At 43.5% G+C, this 26,562-nt stretch overlaps 1 long non-coding RNA gene across 2 annotated transcripts in view; it reads left to right on the top strand.

Annotated features, from left to right (window-relative positions):
• The window catches only part of LOC127066381 (uncharacterized), a 576,444-nt gene that overhangs the window by 472,605 nt on the left and 77,277 nt on the right, over window positions 1–26,562 (top strand). Inside the window, exon 3 of one of the 2 annotated variants that reach the window (XR_007782367.1) lies at window positions 16,466–17,630. The exons of the other annotated variant lie outside the window; for it this stretch is intronic. This is a non-coding gene — a long non-coding RNA (uncharacterized LOC127066381). Of the gene's footprint in view, window positions 1–16,465; window positions 17,631–26,562 lie in introns of those variants that run through there. 2 annotated transcript variants of the gene reach the window in all.

Below are 26,562 nucleotides of genomic sequence, written 5' to 3'. Positions count from 1 at the left end.
CGAAAACGCCTACGACGCGGAGATGACTGCTCGCGATTCTCGAATTAGACTGGTCGGATATCGTCGAGGAACGAGAATGTCTTCGACGAAGATCGAACGACAAGCCTCTTTCGATAGCTCCCTTCTCGAGAGATCGAGATTCGAGTTTCTTACCAACGATGAGCGGATTACCAAGATCTCAACGTCGTTTCATTCCGTTACTAACCATGATCTCGTCGAGATAAACTTTCGATCCGACTTAATGAAGCGTATTCTACAAAGTCGTGCATGATTAAAGATTAACTAAATAAGTAAATGATGGAGCGTGCTATCTAAGTATTACTGTCTATTCTCCAAAGAGACCAAAAATTGAAATGATCCTGTTTAAAAAAAAATAAATTCATACTAGTGGAATCGATGAGTTGGAAAATATTTTGTCTTTGAGAAAATAAAATCAAAGCGAGACAGATAAACGTCCATCTTCTTTTTCTTCGTCCTCTTATTTTATACACTCGCAGAAAGATTCCTCTCTATCGCGAGAAGAGCATAAGCACGACGAACATTTCGAGGTTTAAGCATCGGCTTAAACGACTCCCTCTGCTCGCGCACACGTTACCAGCGGAGGGATATAACTGCATAGCGACGACGACGACGACGACGACGACGACGACGACGACGACGACGACGACGACAACGACGACGACGACTACGACGAGACGCTCCAGGATCGCGGCAGGATAGGAGAGAGAAGGGGAATGAGGAGAAAAGTGCGAAAGAGGCACGACGATATTAACCCGTGTGGCGCGGTGTGGTCTCTCCCGGACAAATCGCGTATTTATGATCTTCCAGCACAATGGCGAGATTTTTAATCCCTCGGCCCCGACCTCGCGGGACTTACCGACGACCGGTCGTATCGCGTTATATTTCGTCTTTTCGTTTCTCTCTCCTTCTCTCTCCCTCTCTCTTTCTCATTCCCAACGCCGTAACAGTGGTAACAGCCAGCAACGGCAAGCAACGGCAGCACGTAGGTAGAAACGCGCGCAAGCCTTCTCGAAAGAGGGTTGCGAACGTTCAGTTCGAAGTAGAGACGAGGCTGCCTTGCGAAAGAGAAAGAACGAGAGAGAAAGAAAGAGAGAGGATATTCCGGCGTGTGTACATAAACATGTCAAAGAGCCATTATGCAAATTTTTAAATACGACGGGACCATATATCCTCCCGGCTGGGTGTGAAAAATAAAATTAGCATTGCCACAAATGTTTTTCGGCTTAAGACCGCTCGCGTCTGGCGTTGGGCTATACCTACTAGCGGCGTGAAAGCCGATCGAGAAAGTGAAGGAGAGAAAAAGAAAGAGAAAGATAGATGACAGAGAAACATTTTCCTCGTTGTTCATCCGTGTTCGTTCTCCTCTTTCCACGTATGCAAAGTTCAAGGTTGACCACGGTCTTCGTTCCATTCGGCGCCGCAGGACGAATTCCTTCTACGTCTCTCACGAAACCGCACATCGATCGTCGAGCGGAAACATTGGAATTTCGCGTCGCGTCTTACTAATCGCTTCGTAAAGATCCAAGAAGAGGATAGGCCAACTTGTCGCGTACCGATCGTGTCGGGAATCTCAGTTAAAGTATCGAATAAAAAAAAAAAGAAAGAAAGAAAAGGCTCGTTAGTAATCGATTCGCGATCTTGAGAAGATGAAAGTATACGAAAGAACGACATCGAATCCACATCGAAAATAATATTCGCGTACGCGATTTTTTTTTTCTTTTCTTTTTGTTATTTTTTTTTTTTGTTTCGAACGTCAAAACGTTTCCGCAAAATTCTTGGCATGAATCAGACGTATTCTTTACGCGAGGAGTATTATTTTCAACGAAGACTCATCGAAAAGGATTTCAGCATGGAAACGCCTCTCGAAAGCGGCACGAACGTCTCTACATATGAGTTACGTCGATGGACCATTATGCGAAAGAATTACGTTTTCTACGTGCGAGAAGTATAGTTCTTTCTCGTTCGCGCGTGCTTTCGAAACGCACGATTTTGCTGCGCATTCGCTTTCCACGAACGTATGTATATACGTATGAACGTTCAAAGTAAAAAAAAAAAAAAAAATAAACATTTGTTAGGCGTAACAATGAACATTATATGGATGGTTTTCTTTCTCTTTCTCTTCTGTCTTGTTCCTTCGCTCTCGTCCTCTTTCTCTTCGTTTCGTGAAATAACTTTTCTTTGCGAAGTAAAATCTCTTTCACGCAAAATATAAAGTGTACGGTGTAAAACTCGTGAACAATGGTCGCGCTGGTTCCGCGACTAGAATATGAGAGAATTTCTATCGTTATTTTAACTTCTCTTTGAAAGAGCGACGTCATATGAAATCTCAATGGCTTTAGTTGTGATTATTTTAACTTACTTCTGCAACACCGATGCAAGAACCACTTGTTCCCTTATCGCTTAAAACAAATTGTTACGCTTTTGACGCCATTTTACGCTTTGATCGATTCTCAAGTGTGACAATAGTCTTATTCGACGATATTTTTACCTAATAATTTCACTTAACAATTTTTTTTTAATTAATAATATTTTTTTAACGATCATTCGATTGGTCTCGTAAAAAAAAATCTTTCGCGCGATCTCGATAAAAGTCTGACTATTAATCGTCGTTTGTTGAAAGAAGGATGAGAAAGAGATAAGAAAATAGAAGCACGTCGATAACCAGACGAGAGGAGCAAAACGAAGAACGTGGAATGTGCTCCCGCGTGCGATCGCACGCGTCGTACCCGGTATACCGGACTTATCTCGAGTCCTTAGACGTTGTGTCCGTTGTAGCGAAGGAAGGAAGTGAAGGGAGAAAGAGAGAAAGAGAAAGAGAAAGAGAGAAACAGAGAGGGGAAAAAAGGGAGAGCGAAAGTGAAGTGAGAAAGGGCCAGTGGTGCTACCACGGCCCAGTATGTACGGTCGAGTCTGCGCCGGAAATGAAGAAGTTGATATATCTGCCCGAGAGCCATAACTCACTTAGTACTTGCATACGTTCCTTTCCCGCTCCCGCCTTCTCCCACGCGACTTTCTCGTTCCTTTCTCTCCCTTCTGACCGCCCGTTCCCTTATCGTATTTAAGGCTATTACTGAATTTATTTTTAACTTTCTAAAAAAAAATTTTGATTATACTCGTTAGGTTATTCAACGTTCGATGATCTTCGTGAATGCATAATAGGAATCTTTTCACGAGTCATCGTTGTTCGCGTCGTAAGGCAATGAGACTACATCGTAAATGGGTATTTCTCTTTTCCTTTTCTGTATCTTTTTCTCTGTCTCTTTCTCTTTGGACATTATACACGCGTTTTACTTGCCATGTCGTTTATTTGCTTCTATCATCGACGATGTACTTATTCTCAGGGGGTTATGTCGTTCCTGGAATAATAAATAGTTGTTCCATCTCTTCTTCCGTTCATGTACTATCGCGCGTGGGTGTGCGAGTATACAAGAGTGAGGGAAGAGAATGAAGAAAGATAGAGAGAAGGAGTTCTCGAAGGCCGCGGGCTACGGAGGTGTGGAACGATCGCGGAAGGAAAAACGAGAGGAGTCCCTGAGGAAGATCTCCGGCGCCACTCGAAGAGGGCCAAGAGGATCGACGAAGAGAGAGAAGAGAAAAGGGGACGAGAAAACGCGTTCTCTCTCTCTCTCTCTCTTTTTCACTTTAAAGAAGAAAAGAGGGAGACAGAGAGATATCGCGAACGTTTAATGCCTCGCACTAAATTATGCAATTACCTTTACGTCCGGCCGAAGACCGACCAGTCGTCATCGTCTTTTTGCCTCTGATGCGTACTGTCAGCTCTTAAGTAGACGCGTCTGCTCGTCTCGCGATTCGCATGATCCCTGTGATCCACCTGCATACACTATACTCTTCCTTTCCTTTTCACACATCGATCTTTTACGCTTCTAATATTATCACTTTCATTAAGCATTCCCTCATAGAAATAGCATGTTCTTTTTTTCTCACATGCCAATACGTCGAGGCACTCTTCCAGAACCGATGGCTTCTCTCACACCATTATTATCGTCGTTTCTATCACTCGAATAGACCATCCTCCTCCTTCTGTCTCTGTCCGTTTCTCTCTCTTTCTCTCCCTTACTTTACTATAACCATTGCAAGATTAGTTTCGAAATTGCTATCGCCGATATTAACATCGGCGACGGATGGTAGGTGCATTTACACTCTTCGAAAGGAACGTACGTAGGCGTAGGATCGCGCAAGCAAGTATTACCGCTTAAGGTTTCATTACCCGGTTATTAACGAGGCGCTGGCCCTCTTGGCAGCAAGAGGGAACGAGAGAGAAGGAGAGTCCATCGTATTAACTCTCGCGGCAGGTTCTTCCAAACCCGATTCTCGCGCTTTCCGTGTTTTTTTATTATAACATTCTCAGAAGGGTCAATCGCTTACAATTTTGTCATTAACGAAACGATCGTACGATCGATTCTTCAATACAATTGTAATTCCTTATCAGAACGTAAGTGCTATTTTTAATTATCGGCGCTTTGTCCAGTCTACCTTTCTGATTGAGATTGTTAAAAGTCTCGTAAGAAGTTCTACAAATCTTTCTAAGAATCCTTTTGTTCCTGAAGATTGGAATTTCTATTTCTCGTTGGAAGATGTTTCTCGGTCTAGTGCTGAATTTCATTCAACGACCTCTTTGGTACGTGTTCATAGTTTCGTAAGAAGTAGTGTCACGACTTTAGAACGCATTCCTTTCTCTCTCTCTCTCTCTTTCTCTCTCTCACATACATTTTTCGCAGCACCGCACTTTAAAGAGGTATATATACACATATATATATACGTATACATATAGTTATATAAGACGGTAGCGGTGACGAGCCAAGCGTGAAATTCTCTAAATCGAGAGAAGCCGATCGGCGTGCGATCGTAAGGAAGCACCGAATACGATCGTTTTCGTTATGGCTGTACAACTCTTAAAGAAGGATGGAAGGAAGACGAAGAAGAAACGACGAAAGAATGCAAACGGTTGAGAAACCGAGAGAGAGAGAGAGAGAGAGAGAGAAAAGATGGAAGCTTGGCGTTTGTCCCGAATTCTTTCGCGCGTCGCGACTTACGCTCAGAATTATGCCTCGCTGCCTTGCGTACAACCTTGAATTACGAAAGGCCTTCGGATAAAGGATGAAATATGTATCCTTTATTGAATCTAAAATAAGATGAAGATACCGCTGGCCCGCGTGTGTCGTTTTAAAGCGGCAAGGTCAACCGATGCATGGTCATCCGAGATGATCATCTGAGATGCTATTATCTGGATAATACGCGAGGTACCGCACCGGGGAAATACGTACAGCGTGCACTCCAGGACAATGAATTACGCTCGAAGGGTGCATCCTCTTCAACCTCCTCTTTTCTTATTCTCCTCCTTCTCCTTCCTCCTCATCCTCCTTCTCCTTCCATCCTCTTTTGCTTTTGCATCCTCCTTCGTCGTCTGCCACTGTCCCCTTACGTCGACGAAAAAACGATCTCTGACCTCTCTCGTACGCTCGTAGAAGGGTCCCATCCTCGGGGACCCCTAGTATCCGAAGCTCAATTCACAAATCACGGACGTGCAGCAGGCTTGTCCACGCGCCCGAACAGAGACGACCAGAAATCGTCGACGACCGCCACGAATTACGCTCCTTCCCTTTCTTCGTTTATCGTCGGCGGTTTCCTCTCCAAGTGTGATCGAACATTTAGATAGCCCAGAACTATAGAGACCATGAGAAAGAGAAAAGCCTAATACAAGCTCGATAGATCTCAGCCCTCCGAACGACTCGAAAGTAATATTGAGAATTCGAATTATTTCGATGAGACGAGACATTATATTTTTCTCTTTTTATTTTATTTTATTTTATTTTATTTTTGTTTTAACTGTACGAACAATAATTTCGTATCAATGAATTCGTAGTAACGTCGTAGTAATGTAATAAAGAATCGAATTTCATATGGACGAATATGATATCTTTTCTTGCGTATTTCTTTTTCCTCACGTCAATGACTTTAAGAAACGTGCGTTGTTTCGAGGTCGTTTTGACTGTGCGCGCGACTTAAAGTTTCATTAACCGTATATTAGCGAGGCTTCAAGCCTCGTACATACGTCACGCAGATAACCGCACTCGCGAGAATGTACAACGGGCTTGGCAGATAAGTGTAAGGAGATACGGGACGGGTAAGTTACGATGCTTCCCTCGATGCGAAATGCAGCGGTACGAGAGGGAGAATGAGAGAGAGAGAGAGAGAGAGAGAGAGAGAGGGAAAGAGAGGGTCTTATAACCTGCCAAAACGCTGGCTACAGGCCAACTTTCCAACGAAACAACTTCGCGTGTAATGATGGAAGAATAAAGGAAGAAGGAAGATAAGATCAGCTTCCTCGAAAAATCGTCCAGACGATTCCCAGGATTCCCTTTAGGAGAGCTTCGAGTGTAGGCCGTTTGATCGACTTATTTCGTTTCAAAAGCTGTGGAAACTCGCTGTGTAAACATACGCGAGATGGTATGCATAAAGAAAGAGAAAAAGAGAAAAACAGAAGGAAGACAGAGAAGGATAGAGGTAGATCGAGGGAGAATCGTGGGACGCAGGAAATTCCGGCACGGCGAAAAGGTGGAGCGAGCGAGAAGAAACGAGATGCGAAGATTAGGCGGATGAGTCACGCGGAAGATAAAGGAAGAAAAAGTAAGAAGGTGTACGAGCGCGTCGTACGAGATACTTGGCTGGCCAAGGGAAGAAAAGAAGAAGAAAAAGAAGAAGAAGAAGAAAGATAAAAAGGGAAAGAGGTAGAAAGAGTAGGAGGATGAAGGCTCGAATGGAAGTCACGGTTTCGTTCCGTCCATTCGGCTAAATCGCCCGGAGATCGAGCTATCCTCGAGCAAACGCTCGCACCGCTTGTCTATTACGCTTTAACGAGGAACGAAATAATTATAGTGATCGCGCGTGAGTGAGCGAGAAAGACAGAGATCGAAAGAAATCGAGAGGGAGATAGATAGATAGAGAGAGAGAGAGAGAGAGAAAGAAAGAAAGAAAATGCTCGGATGCGTTCGCGAAATTGTTTCGCAACGCGCCTCGAATCTGATAGCGACTTCTCTCTCCTAGCAATCGTTCTTTCCCCTTTCTCCGTTCGGCCGGAGTCTCTCTGTGCTTTGGAAAATCGAGCAGAACGAACGTAACCGATCACGATTCGATTTCTCCCGCTTCTCCGTTCTCCGTTCTCTACGTCTCCTCCTCTCTTTCGTGAAAGACCTCAAACGACTGCTTCCTGATTGCCGTTAACGGTCAAAACGCACGGAGATCGCCGATGTTTATTGGCTCGTTATAGGCCGTAGCAATATGGCCTTTCTTTTTCCCTCGCCGCGGCAATTCCAAAGGTGCGAAAATTCTAGTAGTTCGCACGAAACGAAAGGGTTTCACGAGAGCAAGAAAAAGAGAGGGAGAGAGAGAGAGAGAGAGAGAGAGAGAGAGAGAGAGAGAGAGAGAAACAGAGTGATCTCACGCGATTCCGCAGAAGATCGTGGGTGCGTGCAAGCTTCCTCGCGTCCGTTAAGACCGGTTCGACGTCCGAACGTACGTTCTTTTCATTCTTTTAAAGAATCGTTTACCGTATTTTAGATACACCGATATCGTCGATGGTCTCAATCGATTCTCCATATCGGATCGCGTTTACTTTCGATCCGGAACGGATAAACTCGGAAAAATGTGGCTTTGTTCGAGAGCCACGTAGACGCTCGCCAATTTTTTCTTATATCACTACAGTCGTTAGAATCTCATTAGAATAATTTACGATGGTCCAGTTACTTCTCCGGCTACTTCTCCGACTAGTTTTGCGAACTCTTGGAGACTTCGGCCAAGATCTAGCCCGGAAGTCGGTATACCGGGACCCTAGAAAATCTGTATTTTCTTCGGTAAGGTAAGCGCGACCGTGGCAGTGGCTTTTGCGGATTTCAGTTCGCGGCAATAACGTTTCTAGCACACTTCGCAAACTTCCCATTCGCTCTTCGTCCCTTGTAGTTTTCAACTTTAAGATCTCGACAACTTTTAAAACTTTCCTGCTTCCCACGAACTTTCACGATCTTGGCCATTACCGTCATCGAAGAGGATAAAGAGGTTTGACGAGAAAAGAAAAGGACTTCGAGAAAGAAAATCTGAAGTCATCGATCTCGGGGGTAGGTCGATATCGCGGGAATGTTCCTAACTCTCTTTGCTTCGTAGGTGTCGACAAGTTCAAGGACGGAGAAGGATAATCTCGGTCTGTTGGCGTTTCGGACTCGTTGAGGAGTTAGCGCGGCGTCGATCGAACGATCGCTCGAGGCATGGACGCGTCGGGTGGAGGCAGCTCGTTATTAAGAATCTTCCTTAAACGGAGCGTAGTCGGTGTACTTACGACGGGTGGTTGCGCCGGCTACGGTCCTTGAGCGAAGAGCAAGGAGACGTCTAGCTCGAGGGCTGATTGCCTGCCTCGTGGAAATACGCTCCAAACAGATCAAACTGTCAAAAACTAATTGCAAGCAATGTCCGAGCATCGAACGGGTGGACCGAGAGCTCGTCCATATTGGCGTTGGCTCTTTCACTTTTTCACCCCCCACTTCTCTCTATCCTGTTTTTCGTTCTCTCTGTGGCAAGGAAAGAGGAAACGAAAGACGATTACGTGCTCGTTCTCGCCGAGTAATTAGCATATACGAACCACGAAGATACGTTTGTATACGTGGACGACACGTAGACGTAGTATCTATATATCTAGATAGAAATATATTCCATTGAGAAGTCGCGTCGAATTTGACACGACTTTTTTGAAGGACGGCCTTGTCGAATTAAAAAACGATCGAGTCACGATCCGATCGGAAGAGAATAGTCTCTGTCCGGTAGAAAGTCGAGCTCTACGAGATCGATCTCTCTCTCTCTCTCTCTCTTTCTCTTTCTTTTCTCCTGCTTCTTCGGAGTACAGAGGTTAGGGAACAACGTGTTATTAAGGAGTTCTTCCTTTCGTCTTCTCTTCTCGAACCACGCTCAGAATGCGAGGCACGCTGTTGAAGAGGATAGCCGCAGCCCGGACGCGGTCGAGACCCTAAAGGGATTTTACGGAGCCCGGACGATGAAACCACAATGACATAATATTATGCGGTGCCAGCGTGGCGCAATAATCGTACGGCAACTGCCACAGGATTCGTGGATCCTTCGAATTATCATTGAAAACGTGAGCTCCGCTCGCTTCCAAAATCCAACCATCGTCCTATCCTTCGATTCCGTCATGAATAATTATTAAAAATAAATTTTAGTTTTCTCGCGAATCAAAAATGAAACGATTTTTATTATTTATTTCTTTATCTTTCTTTTTTTTAATACTGACAGACTATACATCTTACGTTTTACATTTAAATAAATTCGTCATTTGTATGCCGTACATTCTCGACAACTTGTCGAACTTTGCTTCGTGATTCATATTGTTAAAAATAAAGCGATTATATATTTTTTTCTCTACTACCTACTCGCAACAACAAAATAAATTCGAGCCTGGCTCCGAAGTCATTCTTTCTCACTCGGCTCTCAGATTCTTTTTCCTTCTTGATTTTTTTCTTCTTTTTAACCCGTTCCTTTTGCGGCACGACTTTTCTGAATCGCGCGTATTGTTGGCGAGAAAGATTAAGCGATTCTTCGAATTCAAAACAGGCAGCCGATCGATCGTGCGGGAGTTCCAACCGTCGGAAAAAATGCATTGGCCATGATTAACAAAGGCGAAAGCCTAATGATACGCTACAATCGGAATAATATATATATATATATATATATATATATATATATATATATATATTCGTGTTCGTATAATAGACAGTCTACGTGTATATGAGACACATCGACGATGATTCTCTACGATGTTGGTCGAAAAACGAGCGCGGTCCAAGGGCGACCGGTTGCAACGAAAGCCTCCTAAAACGATAAATCATATCAACCTCGCACCTGGGAGTCTTCGTCGGTCGAAAGGAAAGCGATCTCGCCTCTTAACCTTCGTTTCGGAGATATCGAGAGCGATAAAGGCGATCTCTCCTCGAACACCTTAGCACCGAACGAAGAAAAATTTCCCGAAGATGTAATACATTTCCACGGTCGGCAGCGAAAGAACGGTGTATCTAATTTCGATTGATTAACGTAGATCAAATTAGTTTCATTTAAAAAATGTTAAAACGAACGGCAAGAAATGATATCACGAGGGGCGAGACACGAAGGTGAAAATGGAAAGTCCAGCTTTGTCGTTTGCTCGAATCGTTCCTTCAAGTTTGTGCGGAACCATGTCAAATATTCGTAGAAAAATCGGATAAGTAGATTGCTGCGAGTGCAGAGTTGTCTCCGCGTAGCTAATACATTATAAAACTTCGTGCAAGTCTTACGACCGAACGAACTTTCTTCGGAAATTCATCCATCCCGCGATGATGCTATCGAGATTTCGTTCGAGAATACGACTTCTTATTATCCCTCGCGAATTCTCGAACAGCTCTCGTTTAATTATGAAAAATGAGGATCGGCCGTACGCGTGACGGGCTATTTAACGCTCATCCGAAGATCGTTGTCCCTCTCGAATCGGTAAGAAAATCAAAAGACGTGGCAGCGCGCGTTAGCGTGGTTAGCAACGCGTAAAAATTTTCACAGTTCAGGGGCCCTCATCGATCATCGTCAGTCATCTCGTACGACCCTTGTAAAAATTCTGGTATATCTACCTCCCTCCCACCCTCTTTCTTCAGTCTTCTTCTCTTTTTCTCTGATGCCGAGCTTACGGGCGAGATAGTTTCTTAATTAAAGTCCCGAGGTGGAGGGCTGCGTCTCAGGTTCAAGGCCGAGTTCTTACTAACCGGAAGTAATTACTATCGCGCCAGTGAAATCTGTCCGAAAATTACGGACCCACCCAAAACCTCGTTACGTCGAACGTATCCCCCTTTGTTCGATCCTGGAACGCATTAACAACGTCGATACTCTCCTCGAATGTGAGCCCAAACGCAAATATTATCAAATCGAGAACGATCTTCTATATTTAACTTTGTTTTTGTTGTAACTCTTTCTCTTTCTCTCTCTCTCTCTCTCTCCCTCTCTTTACCTTCAATAAATATATATTTTAACATGTTTTTATCCTACAAGCAAGCATCGTTTTTTAATTAACAATGTTAGTTTATTATTTTAGCGAGACATACATCACATTCGTTAAATCAATTGTATTTGATGAAAGAAATTTTCATTTAAACGATTCTCCCACGATTTGAATTCGTTTTGTTTGCTATGTAAAGATCAGAAAATAAATGAATACTGGAACGTAAAGCTTTTTGAGGGGAAATTAAACTCTAAGCGAATTTCATCTCGTGATTGTTTCGATCGAAAATTTGAAATATTCCGATAATAACGAACATTACCGTGGGCGATGTCACGTCGATTAAAATACGAATTGGAGTCGAGAGTAAAAGAAAAAAACGTAGGATCGTCCACATGGTTCCGTCGTATGGTATATTTAATTCGAATTCATATTGCCGAAAAGTTTGCGTTTCGTGTTGAGACGATTCGGTGACCGTAAGGAGTCTTTCTCTTTCTCTTTGTTTTTCGCCTTCCGTCCTTTCTCAGCTTTCCCGACGTATTCGTTTGGTCTTCTTGCGTCCGGCTCGCTTGCCGAGGCAATTCCCGGGATCCATCAAGAGCCGCAATTCCAGACTCCTCTTTCCTTGGTGTGCCGCGCCGAGTGTTGTTTCACTTCCAGTAGAAAGGTATTATCCCGACGCGAGTTGCAAGTTTATTGTACACGGTAAAAGGGTATAAAGTCGGTGAAGCTGTCGACGTTGTTGCTTTCTTCGTATTTGTAACAGCTGTGCATATATACACACGAACGTATACATACATAGATGCCTTTCCGCGAGCCACGAGCCGACGAGAGAAGAGAAGGAAGAGACCGTGTGAATGAGCTACCGTTTTGCGGTCTGCTTGCCGTGTTTTTCTTATTGATTGGAATGCGAGACGTATACCTAGCAAGAAAAAGAAAGAAACATGGATGAACGAGATAGACGAAAGAGAGAAAGAGAAAGAAAGCAGAAACTCGAACGGTAGATAACAGAACACTGAGGGAGAGAGAGAATGTCAGGCGTTCCGTTAACCATGCTTCCGGATCGAGTCGCGATTATCCGAGAAATCTGCGAGCGTAACCGTGCGGCGAGGATCCAGTTGCACAACTCCGCTACTCTTCCTCTCGATCCTTCTTGAAACTTCGGTGGGAACTAGTCGATACGACGACGGCCGGAAATAAAAATTTCTCATTGGACGAACCGCAAACGACTGATTCGTTTACGCTTCTCTAATTCTAGTTAAGAACGAAAAGAATACCGTTTTCACCGAGATCAACTCGAGATAACTCGATAACTCGATTACCGAAATCGTCACAATCATGGCGTCAACTTCCTTCGCGAGAATAGCACGAGCCTCGGTACTAACTTTCAATCCTACGCACGATTCGTTGCACTCGGGCAATCGTCCAAGAGAGTAGGTACTAATTGCGTTGGCGACTGTAAAGGATTCGAGACGGAGAAAACGATCTTACGAAAGGTACATAACAGGGTAAAGAAACTCGATCTTGTTCGGTCGCGTGGTTCAGCGTACGACTTCCAACGGGCTCAAGAACGTATAGAGCCGATCAATGAGTAGTTGAGCATAAGCGCGACTTGTAAGCAATTATCCGCGGCCATTATAGCAATACAGCGAGCTCGACAGCTATGGTTCTATAGCTACAAGTTCGATCAAATGATCGGCTCCGGTCGTGTCTCGATTGCGACTTGATCTTAGTTCATAGGCCGCATATTAATCGCTAGAAAGTAGAATTCTTGCTTTCCTTCGAAAATCTCGACGGGTTCTTGCCGACACTTCTCGTCCCACGAAGAGAAGTTTAGATAAGACTAGCTTGACGCTTTCAACGAATCGTTTTTTGGAAACGAGCAAGTTACGAAGATCGAACGAAGAGATCTTTGATGGAATCGAAATTATTCAATTTTACCAAAGGTGTCTGAAAAGAAACACTTTTATCAAACGCTTTAACGTTGAAAGGGTTAAGGCCTCGTTCGTTCACGGCCAACTCGCATTCCAAGGCGAGAAGTAAAGATAGTGGTCGAGGTGCGATGGTTGATGTTAAACGAGTTAGAAGAGGAAAGAAGAATCGACAACAACGACGAGGAGTCGAGCGTGACGAGAGTGACGATAAGGATATACGAGGTCTTCCTCTCTTTCTTCGAATCCTTTTTTCTCTTCGTCTCCACTTCCTTCTCCTCTTTCTCCTCATACTTCTCCTTCCAACAGATAGAAAGCCGGGGAGTATTTTTTTACGACTGAATTTCGACTGGAAATGCTTTTTCTCGACCTACGGAAGATTTCGCACTATCTACGCGTAGCACTAGGATTGAACAGTGGAAGAATCTGGAGAATCTCAAATACGAAAGTGCTTCGATAGGTAATCTTCTTTCAAAGAGATTACTTTTTATAGCTTTTGATGACTCATTTAAACCTTTACTTTTGTCGACTTTTTACGTTAACCGAATATCCCAAAGAAGGGATTATCGCCTACGGAAAGGTAATGCAATCGAGCAAGAGTTATAAGACCGCAAACTCTTTGGGAGTTTTGTCCTCGTATCGACAAACTATCGTAAAATAGTCAAGATGCGTCGCCGACGAAGGCTTTGTAAAGTATTGACATGCCGTGGCTGCTCGTAAATCACATGGAGAAAGAGGGCTGGAAGACTTTAGAGGGTTCGGTATAAAGACATCGTTGTATATTCTGCTGGTACTTGCGTTGGACGACGACGAAGGCAGGAGCAAAAGTCATTCGCATTTACGCGCGACACGCGGCATCTTGACGCTTCGCGTATATCGCGACAATTTAAGATCTCTCTCTCTCTCTCTCTCTCTCTCTCTCTCTCTCTTTCTCCCTTCCTCATTCACTCACTCACTCTTTCTTGTTCTTTATCCGTCCTATACAGCCACGTCTATAAAATATAAACAATGGTCCTGATAATCTGATCTCGCAACACCTCTTTTTGCCATGAATATGCAGTCCTGAGTACGAGCAGAGATGAGAGACGAATGAGACGAGATAAGATAGTCGATATATCTACGTAGAGAAAACCCGTTTTCTCTAAAAAAGAAATCCAATGATTATTTATGTAAATATATTCTACTAAATTCGAATAAGGAAATGGATTAAAATATACGTGAAGTCAGATTTCGTGAGTTCAAATTGCTAAAAAAAGGATTTTTTAATAACTGTAATATCCTAAAAATCTGATGAGATTTTGAAATAAAGCGAGATGATGGAACAAGAATAGATTAAACGAATTTGAAGGGTCATCGATCGACTTCTATAAACGTCATTGCGTTAAGATTAAAAACTCGTTATGCATCGATTACATCCAAGATCGTCTTATAATATATAACGGTGCACAGAGTATGCTGAAAGAAAAAAATGCGAAAACCACGAAACGCATAAAGATCGCAGCATACATATTACACGTCGAGTAATAACGTACTCCGTTCTCTCATCATCCTTGTAGTCGTCGTCGTCGTCGTCGTCGTCGTCGTCGACGTTGCGAGCAAAACGACGGAATCCGCTTAACGGGAAAGTCACGATAATTGAAATTCGTCGTGCGGAGCGAAAGAAGGAACTCTTCTTCTTCTTTCTCGAGCTCAGACGATCGGTATTCGAAATCGAATCGCGTATGTATGTATGTAGGTATATAAGTGAACCGAGCGTCGCGCCGCTTTGAGAAAGAGAGAGAGAAAGAGAGAGAGGGGAGTACTGTTACCAACGATTTACGATAGTTACCTATAGGCGCTGCTACTCTCGGTGACCGGCCGTGAATGCTAATACGGCGTTACAAGTGGGCGTTGTGTGGCCACTCCGTGGCAAATCCAATCAAAGTTCTACTATGCGAGTCTCGTAAAGGAAAGAAATAAAGAGAGGAGGAGAGGAGATAGAGTAGGCTTGCGTTCTTTCTTTCGCATTGCGTTTCATTGTCGTGACTTTTACTATTTTTATCCTCAACCTCTTTATCCTTTCCATCGAAACTTTCCTTTTAAACATCGTCGATAAAAGAAGTATACTCCACTACAAACTACACTACAAAGCTACTACCGCAAGAAATATTGAATTTCTTTAAAGAGATCATCGACAAATCGTCTTTGTTTTTGACAGGAATTATCTTTTATCGATTAATCTTTTATTCTCTCCTGGTTCTATTCAAAGAGAATTCAAGAGAATTTCTTTGGTCCATGAGACCACTAATTCGAAGTTAACAACCGAGGTAAAGGGTCGAGGGGTAGAAAGATAGTGTTTTACCCGGAGGACACGAGCGAGGAAAGTGAAAGACTCGCGCGACGAAATCGTGAGAAAGAGAGAGAATGAGAGAGAGAGAGAGAGAGAGAGGCATCGAGTTAAAAGCGACGAAAGAAGGTGGAAGAGAGAGAGAGAGAGAGAGAGAGAGAGAGAGAGAGAAAGAGAGAGAGAAAGAGAGAGAGAAAAAGAGAGAGAAGCAAGGCGATCCAATAAACACGAGAGTTTATCGAGCTGTTATGCCAGTCGTGGCCGCTTATCTCCCGGACACCCACTTAAACCTCGGAGCGGAGTCGTCCAGGTGAACCGCGTGAAAAACCTCACACGTCGCGCCTCTGCCACCTTCTCTCCTCCACGTAAAACGCATAGGTACACATCTAAAAGCGAACGTGAACATACGCGCGCGCGCGCGCGCGTGTACACCTCCTCCTCTTTCTTCCTCTCCTCTTCAACTTTCTAGGGAAGAAAGAGCGTGTAAGCGAGTCCAAACGCATTCGCTCGAGTTCGTCTCAATTTATTACACTTAACCGGCCTCGGCTCCTTTCCATTTTTCTCTTTCTTCTCCTTCTCCACCTCCTCCTTTTCATCCTTTTACGAATCACATCCTCTTCCAATCGAAATTTCGACATTTTTCCATACTTTTTACGATCGCATCGATCGGCAACGAGACGGTTAACGAGTACGCTTTCGATTAATCGGTCACCCACGCGTAACAATCGTGCAAACAAATTAGTCAAATTACCAATCAGATATACTACATATATTGCGTGCGCCCTTGCCTTTCCGTGACAAATATTCCAGTTTCCTCTTATCACGTGTAGAGGCAACGGTGTACTGAAAAATGCGAGTAACTTGCTCGACGTGCTCTAGTACAACGACGTAACCGTGTAAAATCATGGAACGAACTGTAAAGCGAGAAGAAGAACTTTCTCAAGGCTTCTCTCTCTCTCTCTCTTTATCTACTTATCTATCTATCCATCTATCTATCCTTCTCTATTTTTCTCTATTTCACTCGCAAGACGATGGATCGTAATTTCCGTCTCCCGCATCTAACGATATCGAAGCGTTAATCTTTCTAACCGTGATAGATCGAGTCCGGAGAATCACCTGTTCATATTCCTTCTTTCTTTTTTGTTTCAGGTAAGTAGTAGTCGCCAGCTGGCTTTAAAGTTTTCCCGATTTCCGATAACGTACTTCGTTCGAGAACGGGACGACTGCTCAAGGAGGAGGAAGAAAAGAGAACGAAAAGGTATGGAAGTGGAAGAAGAACAATACTTTCTCAGGAGCTTTTCCACGATTGCAATTATTTTTATCGCGGCAGATGTTCGCTCAGCAATAACAATACCAAATTACATAGAGTTTCGCGGTAAAGTTTAGCATTGTATGCGAAGAGAATCGTAAGAGAAATTGCAGAGAGAAGCGTAATTAAACGCTTCGATGTCTGATTCGGGTTAGAGTAACAGAGATCGATGACGGCGAATGCAGTGATTTTTCCTGAAAATACAATATATTCGGAGAGATAGAGAGGAGAAAAAGAGGGAACAAAACCCTCCTCTCGTTGGAGGACAAGCAACACGTTGCCGTTTATCCAACGTATCGCCCAAGGGATGCGCGAAAAGCACTAAATCCCGAGCCTGTGAAACGGAGAAATGGAAGGGGTCGCGAGATTGTACTGGAAGGGTGGGTAAATACACTTCTCTCTCTACTCTTCCTCGTTCGACCAACGTCCACACGAAAATCGAAGTTGATCGCCCCAAGCGTGTCCGGAAATGTTTATCGGATGCGTTCGTATTGCGCGAAGTGCTCCGAGAAAACGGCCTCTGGCATTATGTCTTTCTCAAACGTTGTGCGAAACAGGATCAAATATCTTTTCCCTTCTCGTAGTGTAAAAACGAACGATTTATTACTATGTCTCGTAGCTTAAAGCGATTCTCTTTCCACATATCTAATGTTTAAACAAAGTGGATCGCTTGTTTGTTGATAGCTTCTCTTCCATTTTAATAAAAAAATGTTTTCTACTTCAAAATAACATTCATAAATTTTGAGAAAGATCGATACTTATCAGCGGTATCGAAAAATCGTCGGAATTCGCAAATTCCGAGAATTGGAAACATTTGCGGGAGAATGAGAGAGAAAGACTTTATCGTAATCCCTTGCGAGAATTGTCTCGGAAAAGGGGTTACGTGTAATTTGCTGGCGGACCTACGCTCGGCGCGTCGCAGAATCTTTCGGCCGTTAGTTTGGCGACTTTATTATGCGCTTACGCTTAGGGTAATGCGCTCGTCTCGTGACCTCAGCTTAGACCTCTCGCTATCTTGGAACCGCAGCGTGCACTTGGACAACCCAAGTTCCGCACATACTCTCTTCCTCTCTCTCGTCCTCTCTCCCCCTTTCTTTCCTCCTCTCTCCCTCCCACCCTTTTTATATAGCGTACCTATGTAGGCGGATTCAAGTAACATGTAAAATAAGTTTTCGGTACCCGGGGTGTTCTTGCCAGTTCCTTGCAGCCGGAGATGGGCCAGGAGTTTCGTGGCGGAACGTGATTCTCGAGTTTCGCGATAAAATCGAAGTGCGCCGAATAAATATGGACGGTCTTATGCCCGCGTACATTCTCCCGACCGGATACAAACTACTTCCTTCTTACAGAAATATCTTGTCCGTTAAAAGAATCTCCGTATCGTTAAAGAAAAATATAAACTGATGAAAATAGTAAAACACGCGAGTCGATTAAATTCTATTTTCGAGAAATCAAGATTACTACGTGGATATGTACTTTGATATCTATTTATATTTATATACATCCGTACGTACATATGTATGCGGTCAAACGTGTGAAAGGGTCGATTAAAACGTCGATTCTCCGAGAGCGGGACGGTTACATTGCTTTCGTATTAAATTCCCTTATTCGGTGAATCTGTAATCTTCTCTTCGTTCGGAGAGAAATCGAATAAAAAAGGTGGAACACGGTGTTCGTAATGAAAAATATTTCGTCGACATCGGCGAATATGCAGCGTCGAATGTGGAGAGGCACACGAGCTTATAAGAATCGTCGTATCGACGATGGGCAAGAGAAGGCGACCGGTTACTCGCTCGTTCGCTCGCTCACTCCAACTTGGTATGCCTTGGCAAATCGATGGACCACGGCCGGCCTTTTTTCCCCATCCACGACTTTAAATATGTTTATCCGCATGTTTTATGCCCCTCCTGCAATAATGCGATTCGCGTATCGCATCCGCATGTGAGCGGTGTATTCGTTTTGCGGCTTTGCCGAACGTTCCTCGGATACACGAGCTTAAACGTGTAAGTGTATGCGTACCTTCGCTTTGAGTGCGCTCGCGTCGCTATTCGTATCGATGCATCGGTTCGACCTCTTCGCCCGTAAGAATGTAAGCCCGTCCGAGTGTCCACGAGTATGTAATAACGATGAATCGTCAAGGAGAATCTTTTTTAATAAATTTTTCAAATGCATCCGACGTTTTCTCTATCCAAATCGAGTTTCAAACTCGGACCGAATCGAAGAATGCACATTTTCTTTAAGTAATTTATCGTCTAAAATATCGAACTATTTAAAGAGAATAAAATTTGCCAGGAAGAAGAAAATAATAAAATTATTGTCGCATTTATATCGAATATAAGAATATATATTGAAAAAGATATCAACGTGTCATTTTTCCGAAAAAAAATAAACGAAGACATCCCGTTTCTCGTAACTGAAAAATTCTGAGATCGAGCATGTCGCTTGCTCGATACGATTTCTCGAGGGACAGGCACTGGTATACTCCGTCACCCATCGACAAGTTGTCACTCTCTCTTTCCTTCTCTCTCTCTCCCTCTTTCTATATCTCTCTCTCCTTCGCTCTCGTTGTCACGAAGACGAAAATCGTCGCTTAAGCTTCTCAATCCACAATGATTTCCCTGTCACTCGAAGGAAAAGAAAAAGAACGCAAAGAAAAAGAAGGGAGAGAACGCGTGAAAGGACATGGACGAGACCTCGCGTTGGATTTGACAAACGATAGGACGAGAGAGGCGGTATGTCTGGTGTTGAACATATAGTCACGCAGAAACGGAAGAGGAGAGAGAGAAAGAGAGAGAAAGAGAAGAGAATCTTCCTCCTTTCGTATCGCATTTATCCTCTTGAAAAATGCTCTAGTGGCGGCTACGGGAGTCGAGGACGAAAAAGTGAAAATTTCCTCGAGCGGAAAAAATGATATTCAGCAGGAAGGCAGGGCAGACTTGAGAACGTCCCGTTCTCCTCTTCTTTTCATCTTCTTCTTTCTACTCACTCCTTTGCATTCTCCTCTCTTTTCTCGTCAGAGATGCCGCTCGCATGTAGAATCCCATGCGTAAATCAGACATGTTCCATTTGCGATCGCTGCCGTGAGGATTCTGTCTCTCCACGAGTCATTTCCCGAAAGATCGATCCTCGTTATTTGCTTCTTTTTCCCCAACCATTTTCGGTCTCGTCTCTCGATGCTTCCGCGCCGTCGCTGTTAATTTACGACACCGAAAAACGCCTTTGCCCCACTCTCACCGTTTCCTCTTCGCGCATTTTTGTCTTGCGACGTTCTTTTATATCGTTCCTTCGAAAATCAAGACCGAATGCAACCTTGCTTGAAACCTGCTTATTTCAACTGCGGCGAGAGAACGGGATCGATATCGAGTTTCGCGGACACCAACGAACGATCGATAAAAGGGTAGTTAACATGCCAATAAAATATTTATTTTCACGAGTTTCGGCCTCCGGTCGGAAACTTCCGACGATTTCGATATAAAAAAGTAATCGTGATTTAAAACCGGTACCATTAAGCTTTTTTCATACTTTGAAACCTCCTCTCTCTCTTCTTTTTTTCTATTTCTATCGATTCTATTCCCTCTCTCGCTCTTTCTCTCTCGCACTTAGTCAGAGATTCTTTCGAAATCCTTCATCAAGAACTCATGTCTCTTTCTTTCCTCGAATGAGTAACACTATACGCGTAAGATAATAGTCCTCGTCCGGTGTAAACGAGCACGTGGAAGAAACGTGTGCGCCGGCATAGAAACTAGAAACGATCCTTTCGAGAGGAGGAGTAGAAACAGGACTACTACTACTACTCTTCTACTATTATTATTACTACCACACCAACTTCGAAAGATATCAGGACCAAGAGAGGAGGCGGAGAAAGACGAGGATGAGAATGAGAAAGAGAAAAATTAAAGGAAACGAGAAAGAAGAGGTTGAGGTCAGACGGTCGAGCAGGGGAGCGAGTCTCTTGGCGTTCTTGTCCGCACGCACGAGTCCCTCTTTCTCTCTCCCTCCCTTACAAAGTCTTTCTACCCTCCTCCATGCGAGCTTCTTAGCAATACCTATCCATACGTAAGTTATTTCCAGCCTATGATTTAAAGTTGGCAATGCATAAACCGCGCCAACCAGCGACTCGTCCTTTCTTCTTCTTCTCTCTTCTGATTCTAGTATATCCGTGCATGTGAGAAAGAGAGAGAAAGAGAGAGAAAGGGTGCAAGAGTGTGGTTGAGAATAAGAAAGGAAATCGTGTATTACGCATTGCGTGTTTTGAATCATAGATGTAGAGGACAGAGAGAGAGAGAGAGGGAGAGAGAGAGAGAGAGAGAGAAGATCTCGCTCGAAGAAACCGTAGCAACAACCTCTACAAGGCTGTCTCCTACGCGTGTACCAAGAAATTTATATCGATTTAATAAATGATCCTAGCTCTATAAAATCACTTACACTCGCGAAGGATGGCATCTAAATTGAAATACTATTGAACTTAAACATTGGATTTTCTTTACGATAAAAAATATTTAATACAAACAGTTCGTAAATGGAAGGACGCACAAACGACCTACGTATATATACCGTAGCGTATATTTATCGTCGTCATTGTCTTCGAGCCCTAGAGCTACATAGCTTCTGCCCTTTCTTTTTCTTTCTCCCTTTTTCTAAAGCATCAGTCGTATAAGAGGTGGCGAGAGAGAACCTCAACAACGGATTCTATGCTCTGGTCAGTCCTTTAACCCTCTTTCTTTTCTTGACTAACATAAGATCACTTGGACGATGAGTCATTGAAGCAGCATGCTGACTCAACCGAACTGATCTTTCTATCATTTTTTCATCATCCTACCGGTATTCTGAAGAAGCACGCCCGGTATTCGTGACAAGGGATCATTCTACGTATACATGACACTTGTATAAATCCATTAACAATTAGATGTATTAATGGGTAATAATATACTGGATTCGTCAACGTTATAAAATCGCATCGTATTACTGCGAAGCGATGTTATTTTCTCGATTCGAAAGAAAGGTATACGTCAAAGAAACAAATAGATAAAAAGAGATAGAGAGAAAGAGAAAGCATGAATCCAAACAGGTGGTCGTTCTCGTCCCTGGTACTCTCGCTCGACGAGACAAAGTATATTCGAACCGATCCAATTTGTTGACTGGTTGTGCCTACAAATCGCTAGATTCAACGTCATTGTATGTCACAGTAGATCGGAGAAGGAACGAGAGAAAGAGAGGGTGGTTCGTGCGTGGCTCTCGGTAGTGGTCGATTCCGCTGGAAAACAGCACGTTCCTTGCTTGTGCACAGTGACCCGAACCCATAGCAACGGCAAATGGCGCTGAATGCCTACCTACCTCTATCTGAATAACAGCTAACACATAACATAACACCTCGGGAACAGCCGGCCATTGAAGAGCGGCACCATATTGTCCTACGTTACAATGGGTCACTCAGCGTACTGAATGACCCATACCCAACCCATACAACTCGCTATGGGACAGAGCACTCTTTTTCTCCGAGACTCGTTCTCTTTCCACACGTACCACTCTCTTTCTCTTTCTCTCTCTCTCTCTCTTTCCTCTTCTTCTCCATCACCTCATTCTTTGCCCTTTCCCTCTATTACTCCTGCTCTCTGCTTCTTCCCTCTCTCACTCTCTCTCTCTCTTTACTCTGCGTTCCGAATTCATGTCGGAACACGAGAACATCGTTTAAAAGGAAAGCAACCTCCTCGACGAAAAAATTTTGCGATCTCGATACCATCGCGAGCTTTTTCTTCTTCTTCCTTCTCTATCCTTTATCTTCTCTTTTCTTCTCTTCTTCTTTTCCTTCTCTTCATCATCGTCGTCCTTCGGCAGTATCAAAATCGAAGGACACCTCCGGCATTCAAGCAACCTTTCGATTAGTCATAGGGTTCGAATCTTTGATGCGTTTTTGTGCTTACACCTTCCTCCTTTTTGCTGTACAACGAACGAGAAAAAACTTTCCAATGGTTATTAAGAATGGCTGACGCGAGAAGGGCTCTGATATAGAAGAATGTCTCAAAGATTGTTCTCGCGGCAAATTCGTTCTTGCTAGAGCGTGACACTCGGTCTTCGCGAGAATCGAAGACGTGGGAAATTCTCTCAAGAAGAATCGTGTCTCGTACTCGATTCGAGTTCAAGTCTGTTTATTTTGGCGTAACCGAAACGAAACGACTCTTCATCTACACAGAGTGTTTTCTAAACAATCCAGATAGATCTCGGAACGAATCCCGGAGATGACAGACCGCACACAATCGACGTCATGGGACGTGCTTCGTTTTTCATATTTTTCTTTTAAACTCTCTGCCACCCTTCTTCCTCTTCATTTTATCTGTTTCAGTTAGCGCTCAAAATTAGAAGGCGACGATAAATGCGTTTCCGTTCGAACGAACCAAATTCCAGATCGTACTTTCAAGTTCGAGGCGTATCTAAAGGCGGTGCCTTGATGTTCTTAACACCGCTTGGATTCGACTTGAAGATTTTTATTTTGGGAATTGTGATCCGTAGGGAATCCTTCCTCCGAAGGACGGATTCGTTACAGAAAGGGTTCGATGGAAAATCTCCGAATGGATATCCTCTCCTCTAGACTATTTCTAAAAAGTAAAAAGATTTTTACCCAATCTATCTTTTTTCTTTCCGTGCTACTCTTCTTCTCGACGTTTCTTTTCCTACCGACTAAATATCTTCGTCAAAAAAGGCAAGGACAAGAGTATCACGTGTTTCAAGGGCGATAAGTTCTCGCGAAAAGGGTGGATGCTTGGCAAGTTTTACCTGCGCCTAACAAAGACTCGCGATCTATTTCGAGATCGGCTCTTTCGACCAGGTAGATCTTGGTTCCCCGGCGGGCCATTCCTCAAAGGACTATCTTCGTCCTCGTCTTTGTCGTGTATTCTTGTGCACACGCAAGAACGAGAAAGAGGAAGAGGAAGAGAAAGAGAGAAGGAGAGAGAGAGAGAGAGAGTATTGTGCGAGTCGAGGCCACGCCGTTTCACCGCGTGCGATCGCGTGCATTAAAGGATCTCCTCCCTCTCTCTCCTATCTATTAATTGTCCGATACAACGTGGGCGGCTTCTGCGCCGGACTAATTGCTTCACGAAGATAGGACGAGAATAATTCGTGCCTCTCAGAGAGCCAGCCAACAAGAGATACTCGTCTTAGAGCATATGGATGTTCTTGCTTCCTCACGATCTACAAGGAGCACGATCTTTTAAAGATCTTCCTGGTGATCGACCTTTGATCGACGATCGTGATAAAAGATACTTTCCTTTCGATATTATAATAATAAACGTAAAGATCTAATATAGAATTCTAGATTTAATTTATTTTTTGCGTTTATATAAAGATTTTGATCGTTTCCAGGCACCCTTACTTACCTTACTATCTCTTTCGCTACTTTCTTACTTTCTTGCACTTAAGCTCATGACTGATCGTAGTCGTTACAGTTTCCCGTTCTCAATCATACAACGTCAGCCAGTAGAGGAAGTTTGCTCCATCGCTGAGGGAAGTTTTCAGAATTAGACGATTACACGTAATAGTTTGAAATCCATCAAATTCGCCGACGGTAATTCCTTCGAGGGGTAGAGAGAAAACGTTGCTCTTGCTATCGTTATAGATCGACGATGAGAAAAGCTTCGATATTAATTCGTAAAGTGTTTTGATATTTCTGCGATGGCTGTCTATAGAAAAACGTTCGATTGGAGGTAACAAAAAAGGAAACAAAAAAATACTTGCATATATCTGACTTGCATAAAAAATTTCTTATTCAATCAGATTGACCTAAACAATTGGCAGAGAGATTAAGAAAATGAGTTTCATGCAGGCAAAATGCTTTTCGAACGGCTTAAGACGAATGTATCCGGCATTTTCGAGATCACGCCCCCGTGACAGAAAGACAAGGACCTTGCTGGGCCCGTTCGTGCGTGCTATGTGCTCGCTTGCCTTCGTGCGTGCGTGCGTCTAATGAAACTCCGCCCTGGGGCGCATCTATGACGGCGCGTAAACGCGCATTGTTCCTTCGGTCGGCCGTGTAATTGCGTGAGAGTGAGACGAAAGGACGCGTCCGAAAATTCGGTCGAGTGAGTCTCTCAGGCACAGGAGAAAGAGTTATTGTGCGGCCCGTCACGGTTTCGTGGCTTTCCAAAGAGACGGAAAAAGGTGCCTTATCTCTTCAATGAAATTTTCTCTTCTTCTATTCTCATCCTTTCGTACTTGAATATTCGTAGACGAAGAAAAAAGAAAAGAACAGAAAAGAAAAAAAGGAAAGAAAGGAAAAAGAAATCTGGAGAACGAAATTAGCTTAAATTGAGAAATATGAATCAGAATAAATCGTTAACGTTACCGTTTCACGTTATAAATGAGGGCCGAGCGCTTCCTTCAAACGGAACTTGGAAAGTATCGTATAACCGTCGAGCAACTGTGGATTAAAAGCTTGCTAGATGGGAGAAGTTGAAAATTATTAAAGCAGAGTTAGATCCCTTTCATCGGTCGCTTTGTTCGCAGTGCACAGCTACCTACCCACCGTTGCCATACTCTCTTTCTCTCTCTGCTTCCCACCCTCTCACTATCTTTCTCTCTCTCTCTCTCTCTCTCATGATTACTCGAGTTCGTTTCTGAGGGCTTGCGCGCAAGCTCGCCGATTATTAGCCCTGTTCGAATACAATGTATTATATACGGGCGTTGCAACGTGGCTGCATGAAAACGGCATTAAACCGCGGATTATTAAATGGAATTATGGTATACCGCTGGTGGTTCGCGACCAATTACCGTTATCTCGTTATAACGCCGTCTAACTTCCTGTTACAACACGCGTACCGCCTTCCTCTCTCCCTCTTTCTCTCTCTCTCTCTCTTTCATACTCTGTTCCCGGTAATTAAGCACCCTTTCGATGATGAAAACGTTCCGAATTCTTTCCCCGATGAAACGTGTCGATAGATAATACCGTCCGATAAATTTCTCTTAAACGAAATCGAAATAACACACCGGGCAAGTAGTCTCGCTTAAATTATCAAAGGATAGAGAATACTCGGAGTTCTTCGCGAGAGCGGTTAAAATATAGAGGCGTTATCATCGACACGACGATGAATGGACTCGCCTCGTACTCGTTAGGCCCGCCTATTTTCTCAATTTTTTTTCTTTCTCTTCATTTTTGCCCTTTCTCTCCCTCTCTTTCTCTCCCTTTCTTTCTCTTTCTCTTCTTCGGTTCGCCTCGTCGTACAAACAATGCTATTTACACTGCCGAAGGGGATCCATGCCGATAAGAAACACTTCGCGATGCCTCGAACCGTGCTGGAATAAGGGCGATCCAATTATTTCGATCAGTGTGCGAATCGAGCGAGAAGAAGTGGTTGAGAAAGAGAGAGAGGATAGAGGGATAGAAGGAGAGAGGAAGAGAGAGAGAGAGAGAGAGAGAGAGAAGGGAGGACGAGATCGTCGATTCTCTTGGCTCGTTGCACGTACAACAACCTGTCGTCCCTTATCCTTCGATACGGCTGGGACGCGTATCGACGTTAGCCAGGCGCTAATCTGCCGCTCATTAAGCCGCTTTGATTCAGATACGTGCGTCCTGTGGCTCCTCGTATACGCTTCTACCAAAGTGAGAGAGAATAACGCATTCTTCTTCCGTTTCACTCGTATGTAACTCTCGATAAAGAAAAAACAAGACGATATGATATTTATTTATATTCCAGGAGAGCCAATTTCATTACGGTTCTTTCCGATCTCCAAACAATTATTCTCGATAAGACTGAAGCGTTTGTGAATCTGTTTACGTGTAGGTGTATCGGAAAATTAAAAATGAAAGAACGAAAATAAATTTATACGAGAATTTAGATAAAAGAAGAGAAATAATTAAAAGGATTGATCGTGGCGTTATCCTCGATGATATTCCTGCTATTTTATAAATCCAAATTATCAAGCATGATTTTATTAAACGTACGAATTA

Source organism: Vespula vulgaris, chromosome 9, assembly GCF_905475345.1.
Source record: "Vespula vulgaris chromosome 9, iyVesVulg1.1, whole genome shotgun sequence".
In the NCBI taxonomy this organism is placed as follows: domain Eukaryota; kingdom Metazoa; phylum Arthropoda; class Insecta; order Hymenoptera; family Vespidae; genus Vespula; species Vespula vulgaris.
The sequence above is the reverse complement of the archived record's forward strand: the minus strand, read 5'-3'. Positions and strand labels throughout refer to the sequence as shown.